General features: G+C 42.2%; 1 protein-coding gene and 1 pseudogene across 3 annotated transcripts in view; one reads left to right on the top strand and one right to left on the bottom strand.

Moving 5' to 3' along the window:
* Marchf8 (membrane associated ring-CH-type finger 8) overlaps positions 1-15,959 on the bottom strand; it is a 97,697-nt gene that overhangs the window by 57,579 nt on the left and 24,159 nt on the right. The gene's annotated exons all lie outside the window — the stretch shown is intronic.
* LOC122122391 lies at positions 14,653-14,760 on the top strand (annotated as a pseudogene).

Below are 15,959 nucleotides of genomic sequence, written 5' to 3'. Positions count from 1 at the left end.
GTGCTGGGATGAATGGATAATCCAGGTTGACTTTTGTTTGTTTTTTTGTCAGTCGTGGGGCTTGAACTCTGGGCCTGGGTGCTGTTCCTCAGCTCTTCAGCTCAAAACAAGTGCTCTATCATTAGAGCCACAGTGTTCCAGTTTTCTGGTGGAGATAAGAGTTTCACGGACTTCCTTGCCCAGGCTGGCTTTGAATTGTGATCCTCAGATCTGAGCCTCCTAAGTAGCTGGGATTTCAGGCGTGAGCCACCGGTGCCTGGCTAATGGTGGTTTTTTTGAAGAATAACATTATTATTATTATATGGTGTCTACTTTTATGAGAAAGAGATTTAGCATCATCCCTACTCTAGTGACTATTCAATTGTCCAAATATCATTTGTTTGAAAAAAAAACAGTTTATGAGTTTATTTCTAGACTCTACATTCTATTCCATTAAAACTCAACCATTAGTCCAGTATCATTGTATTAATTTATTTATTCCTTTGTACCAAATTTTGAAAGAAAAAAAAATTTATTTTTTTTTTTTGTCGGTCGTGGGGCTTGAACTCTGGGCCTAGGTGCTGTCCCTCAGCTCTTCAGCTCAAGGCGAGCGCTCTACCACTTGAGCTACAGCGCCACTTCCGGTTTTCTGGTGGTTTATTGGAGATAAGAGTCTCACAGTCTCTCCTGCCAGGGCTGGCTTTGAACCTCGATCCTCAGATCTCAGCCTCCTGAGTAGCTAGGATTTGTGCGTGAGCCACCAGCGCCCGGCTTAAAAGAAAAAATTTTAAGAGGAAAGAGAAAACATACCTTCCAAACAGGCCCTAATCCTTGAATTAAATAAGTAAATTACATTCTGTGACCACAAAGCATGAGGCTTCCTGACTTCCTCACTCTGTCAGCCAGGCTCCTCCCTCTATTTCATCTCTCTTTCCTAGAGCTCCCTCTACATCAGCTCCCCAAGGAAAATATAGACAACTGGTCATTTATATCACTAGGCAATACTACAAATAATAAAATCCAACAGAACAGAACAGAAGTACATTTTGTTCCTCTCACCTTCAAAAGCAATAAATTCTGTTCAATGGTACTATCCTCTTTCCCTCTATAACCAAACATTCTCAGGCACCTACAGTCTCTACCTCCTCATTCTGTAAAACTCAGTTTACTACAACCCAACCTCCACGTTCCCGTCTCACAGAAACTCTGCTTGGCCTTTTCTTATTCAGTACTCAAACTCAGAAGATCATCAAAGGAAAGGAACCAAACGTGAAACATACAAAGAAGAAAAATGGGGGAACTAAAAAAGTTTAACTTTCAAAATGCTTTCAAATAGGCCAATCAATACTTAGAGATAACAGTAATCTAATACACATAAAAGCTAAAACACAACCTATGAAAGAGAAAAAAAAATTAAAAATGATAATGCAGTTAAGAATGATAAGGAAATTAAAAATTCAACACAGGAATTAGAAAATTAAACAGCAGAAATTGTCTAGAAAGTAGTATCAACAAAAAAGCAGAACAGAAAATAAGAGACAGAGGGGCTGGGAAGGTGGCTGAGTGGTAGAGCGCTTGCCTTGCATGTATGAGGCCCTGGGTTCGATTCCTCAGCACCACATAAGCAAAAAAAAAAAGCTGGAAGTGGTGCTGTGGCTCAAGTGGTAGAGCGCTAGCCTTGAGCTGAAGAGCTGAGGGACAGCACCCAGGCCCTGAGTTCAGGCCCCACAACCGGACCCCCAAAAAAAAAAAAGAGACAGAGAAAACATAAGGATTTGTACAAATAAGGCTATCTGCAGATCTATCCAGAAATGCCAACATCTGTCCCAAAAGAAATTCAGAAAGGAGCCGGGCGCTGGTGGCTCACGCCTGTAATCCTAGCTACTCAGGAGGCTGAGATCTGAGGATCACGGTTCCAAGTCAGCCCGGGCAGGAAAGACCGTGAGACTCCCATCTCCAATAAACCACCAGAAAACCGGAAGTGGCGCTGTAGCTCAAGTGGTAGAGCGCTCGCCTTGAGCTGAACAGCTGAGGGACAGCGCCCAGGCCCAGAGTTCAAGCCCCACGACCGACAAAAAAAAAAAAAAAGAAATTCAGAAAGGAATAGAGAACGCACAGGGAGGGAAATAATCAGAAAAAAATCCCAAGACAAAACAACCCACAAGTTCCTAGGCTGAATACTCAACTAATTCCTGATACAATGAATTTTAAAAAACAAAAAGTCTAAAGCCGGGTGCTGGTGGCTCACGCCTGTAATCCTAGCTACTCAGGAGGCTGAGATCAGAGAATCGCAGTTCAAAGCCAGCCCGGGCAGGAAAGACCGTGAGACTCCTATCTCCAATAAACCACTAGAAAACCGGAAGTGGCGCTGTAGCTCAAGTGGTAGAGCGCTCGCCTTGAGCTGAAGAGCTGAGGGACAGCACCCAGGCCCAGAGTTCAAGCCCCATGACCGACAAAAAAAACGAAAAAACAAAAACAAAAAGTCTATACCAATGTATTTTTTCTTTTTCAGCTTTTTTTTTAATTGTAAAAATACTGTACAGAGGGGTTACAGTTACATGAGCAAGGTAATGAGTACATTTCTTATCTAGCATTGTTGCCTCCTCCTTTGTTTTTCTCCTACCATCCCTTCCCTTCCACCTTCTCAGCTACACCCCCACCCCTCACCAATGTATTTTTATTACCATAAAGATCTAAGATACCAAATACAAATTGTTCTGCAGGGAGACAGAAGTTATATTATGAAAGGTTGTAAATCAAAACGAAATCAGATTTTTCAACAACACCAAAACTCTGTGAGAATCTAATAAATCAAACAAATCAGATGGGAGAATAATAGTATCTTGGGGCATGCGAAAAGTCGGAAAACAATTTTCCCAAGAATATACTCTAGAACAAAATAAGAAACAAAACCAAGGAAGACAAAAACATACAAGACAGAAAACAGTCATCATAACTGGGAGCATCAGGGCACAGCTCAAGTAGTAGAGCACCTGTCTAGCATGCCACCCAAAGGCCCTGGGTTTAATACTCAGTACCACCAAGGAAAAAAAGTGCTGAGGATGTAAATCAGCAGTAAAACAGATGCCTAGCATCCGTAAGACCTTGGGTCAAATCCCAGCCCAAGTATAACATGGAGAGACATAGAGCCAAGTACATCATTAGGGATGGGGCAGACAAAGATCACTTATATGTACAGGGTTAAATAGTGTTACGTATATTCAGATTATGGTGAAATCGGTCTCCAGAAACTTCATCTTGCAAAACTGAAACTATATCCATTAACAATGAAAGGTGTTTAAATTCTATTTTGGGGAGTTAAGAGAGAAATAAGGTGCTGTGGACCAAACCCAGGCCCTGTTAGGTAAGTGCTCTATGATCCAATTATACCCTCAGCCTCAAGCAGCTCATTTTTTTTTGGGGGGGGGGGTGGCTATAGGGCTTGAAATCTGGGCTTGGGCGCTGTCCCTGCGGTCTTCAACTCAAGGCCAGCACTCTACCGCTTGAGCCACAACACCACTTCTGGTTTTCTATTGGTTTATTGGAGATAAGAGTCTCACGGACTTTCCTGCCCAGGCTGGCTTTTAACTGCAATCCTCAGATCTCAGCCTCCTGAGTAGCTAGGATTACAGGTATGAGCCACTGACACCCAGCTAAGCGGCTCCTTCTTAATAATATCCATTCCCTAATGTTGATTCCTTATCAATTCCTTCATCTCAATACTTTCTACCTACCCAACACTGTCTCTGGTCTATCCAACAGGTACCTCTAGTTACCATAACAACACTTAAAGTATGACACTAGTGATGCTATCCTCTGTAGACCTCTAGCTCAATGATAGCAGTAGGAAAACGAAACAAAAGTCTGTGCCTAAAGAAATAGGACAGGTTTAAAGCATGACTGTGAACAGAACACCCACATGAGCCCCTGACAAAGGAAAGCCAGATCTGGCTCCAGTGGGTCTTCAAGGTCATTCTCAGTGGGGTAAGAGCTAAGATGATGAGACATGCACCTGTACTAAAGCAGCCCTCTGGGGGCTTATCCATGGAGGTATCCACTCCTTAGGCACTTTCAACAGTGACTAACACTGGGAACAGATTAACAGACACCTTAGATCAAGTCCTTAGGCCATGCCTCCTTTCTCTTTTAATGGACTTCAGTTAAAATGTGAAGAAGAGGAAGGGCAAAGAAAGTCTGCTAACAATAGCTTATATATGTGTAATATCACTGATACATTTGCCTGTTACTGTCATTCTAATTAATTTTGGTATCAGCTGAACCCCTCATTAATTATTCCTTTTTCAAAATTACTTTCACACATTACTTCTCTGAAACATGTCGTCTAGCCTTTACTGGACCAATTCCAAGAAAGACAATGAGATCCTAGTGGGATATTAGCAAGGTCAGGCCAGCCAAGGACCAATTTATAAAAAAGAACCTAGAAATTTTGGGAAGTGGAGAGGGGGACACTTACTGCGAGAAGGAACCCAAGTTTGGTAAGAGGAAAGCCACAGATCATAGAACATAGTGGTTTGGAGGACAACCTGTCTTCCAGCAAGGCAAGCCAAAGACGTTCTTCAAAAAGGCTTTTGTAGCCAGGCACTGGTGACTCACATCTGTAATCCTAGCTATTCAGGAGGCTGAGATCTGAGGATCACAGATCAAAGCCAGCCCAGGCAGGAAAATCCAAGCGGAGCTATGGTTCAAAGTGGTAGAGCACTAGCCTTGAGCAAAAGAGCTTAGGGACAGTCCCCACGCCTGAGGTTCAAGCATCATGACCAGAAAAAAAAAAAAGCTCTGTAGATTAACAGAACCTCAAGGAATCCACAGGCCAGGAAGCAACAGCAGCAGTGTGATGGCCATGCTGGCAGCAGTAGACATGAGATCACTCTGCCCCATACAGGATGTCTGCACTGAGAACAGAGCTGCGCTCTACTGCCAGGCCTCATGGCTGCTCTCCTCTCTTTCCCCAGGAGCAGTAGGTTGAGTATGCACAAACACGTGCATGTGGGTGTGCTACACCATTTGAAACTACTCACAGTGGGGCTGGAGATAAAGGGAAGGGAAACGGCTACACAATCACCAAAGAACTTCCACCTTTTCTATCTTCACTGATTTTCTTCTTTTTCAATTAAAACTAGTACTTTGAAAAATATGTGTAAAGTAGAACATACTGAAGCCAAAAAGGAAGAAATATGTGGCAAAAATCAGTACAAAATGCATATAGAATTTACAATAAAGTCACATCAGTACTTTAACAAGTCCTTAAAATTGGATCAATATTCCAAGTAAATATGTCTTAGAAAAGGTATGGCCTAAATGCAATCATTGTAGCAGTGGCAGTTACTCAGGAGGGATTCAAATGTTAGGAGCTACAACCTCAGCCTTGTCCTAACAGCTGGAGACCAGAAGTCAGTGAATACCTTGCACAAATCACAGTCAGGGTCAGAAGTCAGTGAACACCCTGCACAAATCCCAGTCAGAGTCAGCACAGTATAAAAGCTTAGAACTGGGGCTGGGAAAGTGGCTCAGTGGTAGAATGCTTGCCTCGCATGCATGAGGCCCTGGGTTCGATTCCTCAGCACCACATAAGCAGAAAAAGCCAGAAGTAGTGCTGTGGCTCAAGTGGTAGAGTGCTAGCCTTGAGCTGAAGAGCTGAGGGATAGTGCTCAGGCCCCACGACTGACAAAAAAAAAGCTTAGAACTTAAGTCAGAGGACCCTTCTGAGACCTGGATTGTCACTCAAGAGCCTGAGCACAAGCATACATTACAGAGCTTACTTCCACATACTCCCATGCACTAAAGCAACAAAAAAAGCAATCCTTACAACACTATGAGGGCAACTCTATGAGGAAACTGAGTCATGGAAGTAGACTAGCATTTGCAGGGTCCCTTGCCTGCAAAAGGTAAGACTAGATGACCAGTAACAAGACTAAGCCCAGAACCTATGCTACTACTAGCAAGCTGTAAGGACTAGCCCAGATCTTCCTTAGTTTCTTCAATTAGCAGGCCTCCTTGTGTCCCTCTCTCTGTGCCTTTAAACTTAAGGTTCTTAAAAAGAACAAATAAAGGGACAGACATGGTAGTACATGCTTACAATCCCAGCCACTGCTCCAGAGCAGAGATTAGGAAAAGCAGAGTTCAAGACCAGCCTAGAAATAGCAAGACCTATCTCTACAAACAAAAGCTAGGCATAGTACTATACATCTGTAATTTTAAAAGCTCAAACCTTATTAACAATAAAAAAAAGTTGTGCACATGTCTCATAGTAGAGCATCTGCCTAGCTAGCCTAAGACCCTGAGTACAAACCCTAATATTGCCAAATAATACAATAAAACAAAGGAAAAATTAAAAGCCAAGCTAGTCAGTGATACATAGGTGATGTAGATGGAGACATCACCATCTTCAGGTGGTAGACCATCTGCAAACATACTAAGACTTTTCACTGACTGTTCAGGACACAATATAATGAATATTTAAGAAATATTTAATATTTAAAGCCATTTTTCTTGTATTACTAAACTCACACATATAAAGAATTGTTTTTTACTTATTGGAAGGTGCTCTATGGATACTGATACTACTTCAGTACATGTGAACATTAAATCTCTGACATCAAGACTTTCATAAATATCACTGTTAACCTTCTCTTCCTCCTTGGCCAGAATCCCAGAAACAAATTTCAAGTGTGCATTAAGCATACTTTCACACAAGAATAAGCAACCTAGAAATTCTTAATTCATTAAACTTATTTCTACAATATGATCACTACTTTTCTAGGTTAGAGAGCTTTCATTTTCATAGCTTTCATGGCTCTAAAAAGGAACTCAACAGCTTAAAGGTACACATGCATGTCCTGTGTCTTGGCTGCCAGTCAAGGGAGGGGTTGGCAGACAGACAAGCACTTGCCCAAGACAGCAAGCTGCTGGCTGAGGAAAACTGGCTGAGCATATGGCATCAACACAACTTGGGCTGAGTCCATAGTTGGTACAGGCACTTCTAGGAAGATAAAGCTGAAAGAATACATGGGAGTAAGACAATCTTCAAGGTTCACAAGTGCATCACAGACAGAAAGTAAGAAATAGAGAAAAGATGTGAGGATGAGGAAATGTTCTGTCCTCAAGAGGAACACGGGACAGACACGAGGAGACCAGCAGACACGAGCAGGGTAGCTAAATCCTAGAACTATGTCAAATCTAAGCCACTCAACTAGTTTTCTTGTGAAGAACTCTGAAGTCAACTAATGATCCTAAAGCCAGAAGTGTCTTATGAAAGACCTACAATGATAGGATATATTTAAATATGCAAGGAAACAAGACAAAGTGGAATAGAAGAAAAAGGTACATAATTCCCTCCCCATTCTTCATGATAAAGCCATTTACACTTATACACACACACACACACACACACACACACACACACACACACACACACACACACACAGTCAATTCTCCATGATGAAAGGGCATTTGAACATGGTAGGAAATAAGTACACACTTTAAAAAAAAAAACCAAACCAGGTGCTAGTGGCTCATGCCTGTAATCCTAGCTACTTAAAAGGCTGAGATCTGAGGATCTCAACTGGATGCCAGCCCAGGCAGGAAAGTTCATGAGATTCTTATCTCCAATGAAGTACTAAAAAGCCAGAAGTGAAGCTGTGGCTCAAGTGACAGAGCACTAGCTTTGAGCAAAAAAAGCTTAAGGATAGCATCCAGGCCCTGAATTCAAGCCCCAGGACTGGCACAAAAAGAAAGAAACCAAAATAAATCTGCTTCACTCTCTCCTTAAGAGTTATATACATTTCACTAGATCATTTTAGTCTTGTCCTAGTACAAATTTCTATGGATGATGATGGAAGGAGGCAAATGCAGAGGATTAGGGATAAGGCACAGGAAAACTTTACAAATTCAGATTTACAAATTTAGATCTTCCTGATCTAAAATAAAAGTAACTGTTTTTCTCAGTAAAACAGAAGTATTTCTGCTCAATGCAGACAGCAGGTATAGTCTGTTCAGAATAAGTGCTTGCTCTTGAAGAAGCCAAGTGCAGTCAGTCAGCACAAGCATCATCACTCCTGCTCAGGCCCACCCCACGGAGTCTGGCATCATCACTGCTGTGTGCTGCTGATAACCACCAAGATGCTCATCTTCTCCCAGGCAGAATCAACACCCTCACTCTGTCTGGGCCACTCCCATGCATAGGCTGTAGAACCTCCCATAGTACTCAGCAGCATCAAGACTATCCTCAAGAGAAAAAAAATTCCAGGTATGGCAGAGCTCACCTGTAAACCCAGAAATCTGGAAACTGAGACAGGAGGATTCCAAGTGTTGAGGCCAATACAGACTACAGAGAAAAACTCTGTCTCATACAAAACAAAAGAGCCCAGGTATGGTAGGTGGCACATGCTAAGAAGGTTGAGATCAAGAACAAAGCTGGAAGCAAGCCTAGGCAAAACAAGTTAGCAATACCCCATCTCAGCAAATAAATCAGGGATTGGGATTATATGGGAACATGTAGGAATTTGGGCAAAGGAAGGAGTAAAAGTAATAATGATATAAAGGGAAGAGGATGGATGTTGGCAGCTGTCCCCAGGCAAAAACACAAGACCCAATCTAAAAAACAAATCAAAGAAAAAAAGAACTGCAAGGTAGGCTGGGAAAGGTGGCTCAGTAGTAGAGTGATTGCCTTGCATACATGAGATTTGATTCCTCAGCACCACATAAGCAGAAAAAGCCAGAAGTGGCGCTATGGCTCAAAGTGGTAGAAAGCTAGCTTTGATCTGAAGAGCTGAGGGACAGCGCCCAGGCCCAGAGTTCAGGCCCCACTACCAACAAAAACAAAAAAAGAAGAAGAAGAAGAACTGCAGGATGTGGCTAAGTGGTAGAGCTCCTACCTTAGCAAGCTTAAGGCCCACAGATAAAGCTTCAGTTCCACTAAAACTTAATAATGAAACAAAACTGCCATTCCTACCAGTAGAGAGTCTGAGCCTGCCTGGTACTACCCCACAAACAGTCCCTGCAAATCCAGTTGATGAGCACTTTCCTGAAGGAAGATTCCCTGGAGGTGTGGCAGTAGCAGCTGCATGCAGAGAAGCCTTGTTTTATTCTGGATTAGAGTGATCATCACTGACCCTCAACCTTGGCACTATATTATAGTAGCTTCATTTCAGCATTTCTCAGAAGATGTAAGACACAGCCTGATTCAACTACTTAGTCTCAATTTGAAACTGTTTTAATTTCATAACCAGTCATAATGTCATTCAGTCTTCCTTTCTGGAAGACTGAAACTAATGAAACAATTTACTTAAATGTACCAATTTCATAAGTATGTACTGGCAGTTAATTCAGAACTTAACAACTGGTATGAAACTTTTGAACGAACTTGTAAACTAAATGTATGGAACTGTTGAAGGAACTAGTAGACTTAGCGTGCATTTACTTTTGCTCCTCCACAAACAGCAGAAGTGTTACTAAAGAGTTTCACACACATCACAAAGAAGAAGTGAAAGACAGAAAACAAGACAAGAGATACTGCCCAAAGAAACGTAAGTCCCATGGTTTCCCTTATTTGCAATAATTAGTATATATCTGAGACAAGCAGAAACAGTCAGATAAGTTGATGTTAGGCGAAATGAACCCCAAGATAAGGACTCAAATGGTTTTTCTTTCTTGCTATTGTTTCTTTTTTGGGGGGGGGGTCCGGTCGTGGGGCCTGAACTCTGGGCCTGGGCGCTGTCCCTCAGCTCTTCAGCTCAAGGCTAGCGCTCTACCACTTGAGCCATAGCACCACTTCCGCCTTTTTTCTTTTTGCTTATGTGGTGCTGAGGAATCAAACCCAGGGCCTCAGGCATGCAAGGCAAGCGCTCTACCACTGAGCCACCTTCCCAGCCCCTCTTGCTATTTTTTCTAACATATTTATGATTTCTTTGTTGATTTGTATATCCCTCCCCCACAGTATAACTCCTGTTTTCACTGTATTTGATGTTGGTATAATTTGGAGTGCGGAAGGGAAAAAATAAATTGTTTAAATAGGGATACAGGTGGACCCATTGCAACAATGAGATGTACAAGACGTTGTCAAAAAAAGAACTTTACAACTTTGATGCTGGAGGGGTAGGGGAAGGGAGGCGGGGGGGGGGGGGGGAGATGGGAAGGGATGGTAAGGAGAAACAAAGGAGGAGGCAACAATGTTTGATAAGAAATGTACTCTTTACCTTGCTCATGCAATTGTAACCCCTCTGTACCATATTTTCACAATTTAAAAAAAAAAAAAAAGAGATACTGACATTACTGAGGACTGAACTCAGAACCTCATGCTTGCTAGGCAGGTGCTCTATCATTTGAGCCACACCTCCACCCCCTTGTTACACTATTCGTTTTGAGAAAGAGTCTGGCATTAAGCCCAGGCCAGCCTGAGCTTTGATTCTCCTACTTACGCATAGAATGTACCCTGGCCAAGTAAACTTGGAGGAGATTGAGCCACTTCCTGATTGACTAACCAGTTATCTTCCCCATCCCACTCTGGCTTAGTCCCTAAGCCCTCTAGAGCTGCCCAGTATTGTCAGTCACTCAGCCTGTAGTGAGAGTCAGCACTGTAAACTAGCTGCCCTCTTAGCTTCCCCATGGTCAGGGCAGTTTTGAGATTCAGCACTCTCTTTCTGGGAGCAGTGGCTCAAGCCTGTAATCCTAGCTCCTTGAGAGGTAGAGATGGGGCACTATGGATTGAGGCCAGCCTGGGCATCAACAGTTTCTAAGACTGTCTCTCAACCACTGCAGTATGCACCTGTCATCCCCAGTGACACAGGGAAGCATAAGTAGGAGGATCACAACTGAGGCTAACCTAGACTTGAACTTTTTATGGTCTAGTGGCATAAGTTCAAAGACAGAGTGCTTGCCTGGCATGAAGAATTCCCTGAGCTCAATTCCTAACACTAAAACAAAACATCTATCTGTCAATTTCTTCCCCTAGTTTCTTTAAAAGATAATGTTTAACTCACAGATAACTATTAGAAACTTATGGTAATACATAAAGAATATGTGAACTACAGCTTGGTGGATAGGCTAGGAATGTACTGTGATAATGCAAAGTTCTTGCACTTTATGAGAAGTCTGTATTACTACATACACAAGGACATGACAGGATGCATGTCCTAGCTGCAAATGCAACCACCAAAGAAGTAATTTGATTCAGCAATAAGAAATACTCAATTATTGCAGGGCTCTAGTGGCTCACACCTATAATCCTAGCTACTCAGGAGGTTGAGATCTGAGGATTGGGGTTTGAAGTCAGCCCAGGCAGAAAAGTACATCAGACTCTTATCTCCAATTAAACACCAGAAAACCGGAAGTGGTGCTGTGGCTCAAGTGGCATAGCACTCACCTTGAGATGAAGAGCTGAGGGACAGCACCCAGGCCCAGAGTTCAAGCTCCACGACAAGATAGATAGATAGATAGATAGATAGATAGATAGATAGATAGATAGATAGATAGATAGATAGATAGATAGATAGATAGATAGATAGATAGATAGATAGATAGATAGATAGATAGATAGATAGATAGATAGATAGATAGATAGATAGATAGATAGATAGATAGATAGATAGATAGATAGATAGATAGATAGATAGATAGATAGATAGATAGATAGATAGATAGATAGATAGACAGACAGACAGACAGACAGACAGACAGACAGACAGACTCAATTACCCCTAAAGAAATGAAGAGTAGCAGGAAACACACACACACACAATCAGCAAACTAACAAAATCCTTTATTACTCATATGAGCAACACTCCATATATATCATGACAAACACTGAGTTAGCACAGATGGAAACACGGCTCCTCAAGGGAATACAGGCTTACATTCCTGAGAACATTCAGTCACAACTCTTTAGTCAGTCAATAGATACCCTTGTTTTATGTGTGAAATTAATTTCTTTCTATATATTGCTAATTTATTGATGGAGGCAACCACACAACTCAAAGGGAGGCTTACAAGTAATTTCTCCACAAGGCATGTGACATCTCTTGCACTCAGAGACATTGAAGTTCACCTTTGCACTAAATTGTTGTTTTGTTTTGTTTTGCCAGTCCTGGGGCTTGAACTCTGGATCTGGGCACTGTCTCTGAGCCTCTGTGCTCAAAGCTAGCACTCTACCACTTAAGCCACAGTGCCACTTCTGGCTTTTTCTGTTTATTCAGTACTGAGGAATCAAATCCAGGGCTTCATGCATACTAGGCAAGCACTCTACCACTAAGCTACATTCCCAGCCCTGCTAAGTTTTTTTTTGTTTTGTTTTTAGAAAAAGCCCAGAAAGTAGTTTATTGAAGGTCTCCAATAAACTTTCTCCATTCATAGGAAAAAGGATCCAAGAACCCCTATCCTGGTGGACAGGCTTCACCCTACCTCCTGCTGGCCCAGTAGTAGGGCTAGAACAGTCAGTCTGAATACTGGGACTCCATGGGAACAGAGCAGGGAGGGGAATGCTTTAGAGAAAATAGATCTCTATGTACATCCGATATATTTATAGCACATAAACTAGGGGACCCCCACCCGGGGAGCACTAGTACTAAGCAGAGAGATGGAAAGGTCCAGAAAGGTGGTGCTGGAGGTCACCACCCTGTCCCCTCTTGTCTGCGTGCTCCCCCCTGAGGCCTCCCCAGCCTCCTTGGCTGTGTTGCACTAAGTTTTTTAAGCAGCAAGTCACCAACAAAAGACAGGCTGGAAGCCTTGTGTGATGGCCTAGCTATAACCTGACACTTGGGAGACTGAAGCAGAAGGATCAAAAATTTGAAATCACCTGAACTCAAAGTGAATAAGAGGCCTGCCTGTATTACACAGCAAGACTGTGTGTGTGTGTGTGTGTGTGTGTGTGTGTGTGTGTGTGTGTGTGTGTGTGTGTGTGTGTGTGTGTGTGTGTGTGTGTGTGTGTGTGTGTGTGTAGAAAGTTACTTTGTTTGACTTGAGCTGGTACTGTGTGTGTGTGTGTGTGTGTGTGTGTGTGTGTGTGTGTGTGTGTGTGTGTGTGTGTAGAAAGTTACTTTGTTTGACTTGAGCTGGTAACATGGATATTAAAAAGCACTTCAAATATTCATTTTAGGGTTACAAACCAATTTTGAAATTTTTAAAGATAAAGACTCCAAAATACTTGCATCAGCTGGGCACCAGTGGCTCACACCTGTAATCCTAGCTACTCAGGAGGCTGAGATCTGAGAATCGCAGTTCAAAGCCAGCCCACGCAGGAAACTCTGTGAGACTCTTATCTCCAGTAAACCACTCAGAAAACCGGAAGTGTCACTGTGCTCAAGTGGTAGAGTGCTCACTTTAAGCTGAAGAGCTGAGGGATAGTGCCCAGGCCCAGAGTTCAAGCCCCACAACTGACAAAAAAAAAAAAAAAATTGCATCAACTGTGTAATCATTAAGTACATTAAATGTGACTAGATTAAATAAATGTTAAATAGACATTGTAAGCCTAGGGTGGAAAAAGAAGGAGCTAAATCAGCCTCTCATGTCTACACTGATGTCCTTTGCTGAATATAAAGGAACAGGTCAAAGTAAGAGGATGGGCCAGGCATGGTGGCTCATTCCTGTAATCCTAGTTACTTGGGAGGCTAAAATTGCTGGATTACAGTTTAAGGCCAGCCCATGCAGAAACAGTTTTTGAGACTCCATCTAAATCAGTGGCTAAACTCAGTGGTATGTGTCTGTAATCCTGACTATTGGGCAGCCTAACAGATGAACTGTGCTCAGGCTTGCATCCAGACAGGAAGCAAGACTCTATATCAAACACAATGAGCAAAACTTAGGGTTGGAGGTATGGCTCAATGATAAAAGAGTGCCTGCATAGCAAGCAGGAGGCCCTGAGTTCAAAACACTAGTACCACCAAAAAAAAAAAAGAGGATGGAAAAGATATAGCACACAAACACTAGTAACAGTGTAATAAACACAATACTCTCTCCAGCTGACACTGGCACAGGATGTAATCTTACAAATCTGAATACCATATAATTCAGCAATAAAGTAATTAAGCCAGGCATGTTGTGCATACTTGTAATCCCAGCACTCAGGAGATTAAGAAAGAAGGATCACAAATTGTAGGCCAGGATGTGTTACATAGAAAGACACCATTTTGTTGGGTTTTTTTAAGTCAATAAAAAATAGAAATACAGGGTCCGGGAAGGTGGCTCAGTGGTAGAGCGCTTGCCTTGCATGCCTGAGGCCCTGGGTTCGATTCCTCAACACCACAGGAAAAAAAGCCGGAAGTGGTGCTGTGGCTCAAGTGGTAGTGTGCTAGCCTTGAGCTGAAGAGCTGAGGGACAGCCCCCAGGCCCAGAGTTCAGGCCCCATGACCGGACCCAAAAAAAAAAAAAGAAAGAAAGAAAGAAATACATAGAAAATTGGCTGGGAAGGTGGCTCAGTGGGAGACTGCTTGCCTCGCATGCATGAGGCCCTGGGTTCGATTCCTCAGCACCACATAAGCAGAAAAAGCCGGAAGTGGCGCTGTGGCTCAAGTGGTAAAGCGCTAGTCTTGAGCTGCAGAGCTCAGGGACAGTGTCCAGGCCCAGAGTTCAAGCCCCACGACTGACCAAAAATAAATAAATAGAAAAAGAATGGTGTAGTGTAGTTCCATGATTTTCATTAATTGTTACAAAGAGATAAACGTCAGTACTTGTGTATATCTTTAAGACTTACAGATACAAATAGTAAATCCACTTTTGCAACTCAGAACTCACTGCTGAGTATAAGCTTTGGTATGTGTAAGAAGGAATACGATTCCTACAAAAGTTTGAAGTAATAAGGTATTGTTACCCAGGTTGGCTCTGAGAATAAAGTTGATGTCAAAGCTAAAAAAAAAAATGTAATGAAAAAAAGAGACATTCATAAGAAATCTAAGTGAAGCTAGCAAAATTCAACTAAATAAACTTAGCAAGGCCACCAAATGGGAATGTAATGTAAAATCCCAATTCTATTTCTACCTACTACCAACAAAAAGAGAATAAAAAATATTTTTCTTAAAGTAACATCCAAAAGCAAAGTATTCAGGGATAAAGTTAATAAAATGTTTGTATGTCCCTTTTACTCACAATACAAAACACTACTAGGCAGAATTAAAATACATAAAGCAATATACATGAAAATATGAAATACATAAATATATACCATATGTCTAATGTAAAATTCAATATTGCAAACATACTGATGATGCTCAAATCACAACTCCAACTTTATTCCCACCAATGACTATAAAATTTATACAGAAATACGAGGGATCTAGAGCACAGAAATTAAAAAAGAACAAGTTGAAAGACAAACTGTGACTTCAAGATTTCATACAATACCACAATAATCAATACAGGCACAATAAGCCAGCCTGGGCCAGTGTCTCATCCTTCAGGAAGTCAGTAAACAGAGGAGTCTGAGGACAGCCTGGGCAACACAGCAAGACCTTGTCTCAAATAAAGGCGGGGAGAAGGAGAGAGGGAGAGAGGGGGTGAGTGGAAGGGGAGAGGAGAGGAAGAGAGGGGGAGAGGGAAAGGTGGGGGGACAGGAGAGGGAAAAGGGAAAGGGGGAGGTGGAGGGGGAGAGGGGGATAAGGAGAAGGGGAAGTGGAGAGGGGGACAGGGAGAGGGAGAAGGAGAGAAGGGGGTGGGGAAGCACACACATGCAAATGTATCATTCTGCCCTAAGGATAGGAATAAGATCAAGGGAACAGAACCAAGGGTTGGGGAAACAGACAACACATACAGTCAATTGGTTTTCAAAGAGAAATGGAAAGTGTTTTCAACAAATGGTGCTAGATTGGGGGGTGGGGGGGAAGGGGGAGGGAGGATAAACTTCAACTCATACACAAAATTTAAAATAAGAGGAAAGTAAGTCCAAGTACTCTGCATCAGCAGTATCAGTTCCAGCTCATAGCTATTCACAGATGTGTACACACAGATGTTTCAATGGACTATATCTTTACATGCTT

The sequence above is a fragment of the Dipodomys spectabilis genome, unplaced genomic scaffold, assembly GCF_019054845.1.
Source record: "Dipodomys spectabilis isolate Male_0828 unplaced genomic scaffold, ASM1905484v1 ptg000207l, whole genome shotgun sequence".
Classification (NCBI taxonomy): domain Eukaryota; kingdom Metazoa; phylum Chordata; class Mammalia; order Rodentia; family Heteromyidae; genus Dipodomys; species Dipodomys spectabilis.
Note: the sequence above shows the minus strand (reverse complement) of the source record. Positions and strands in the feature narration are given on the sequence as shown.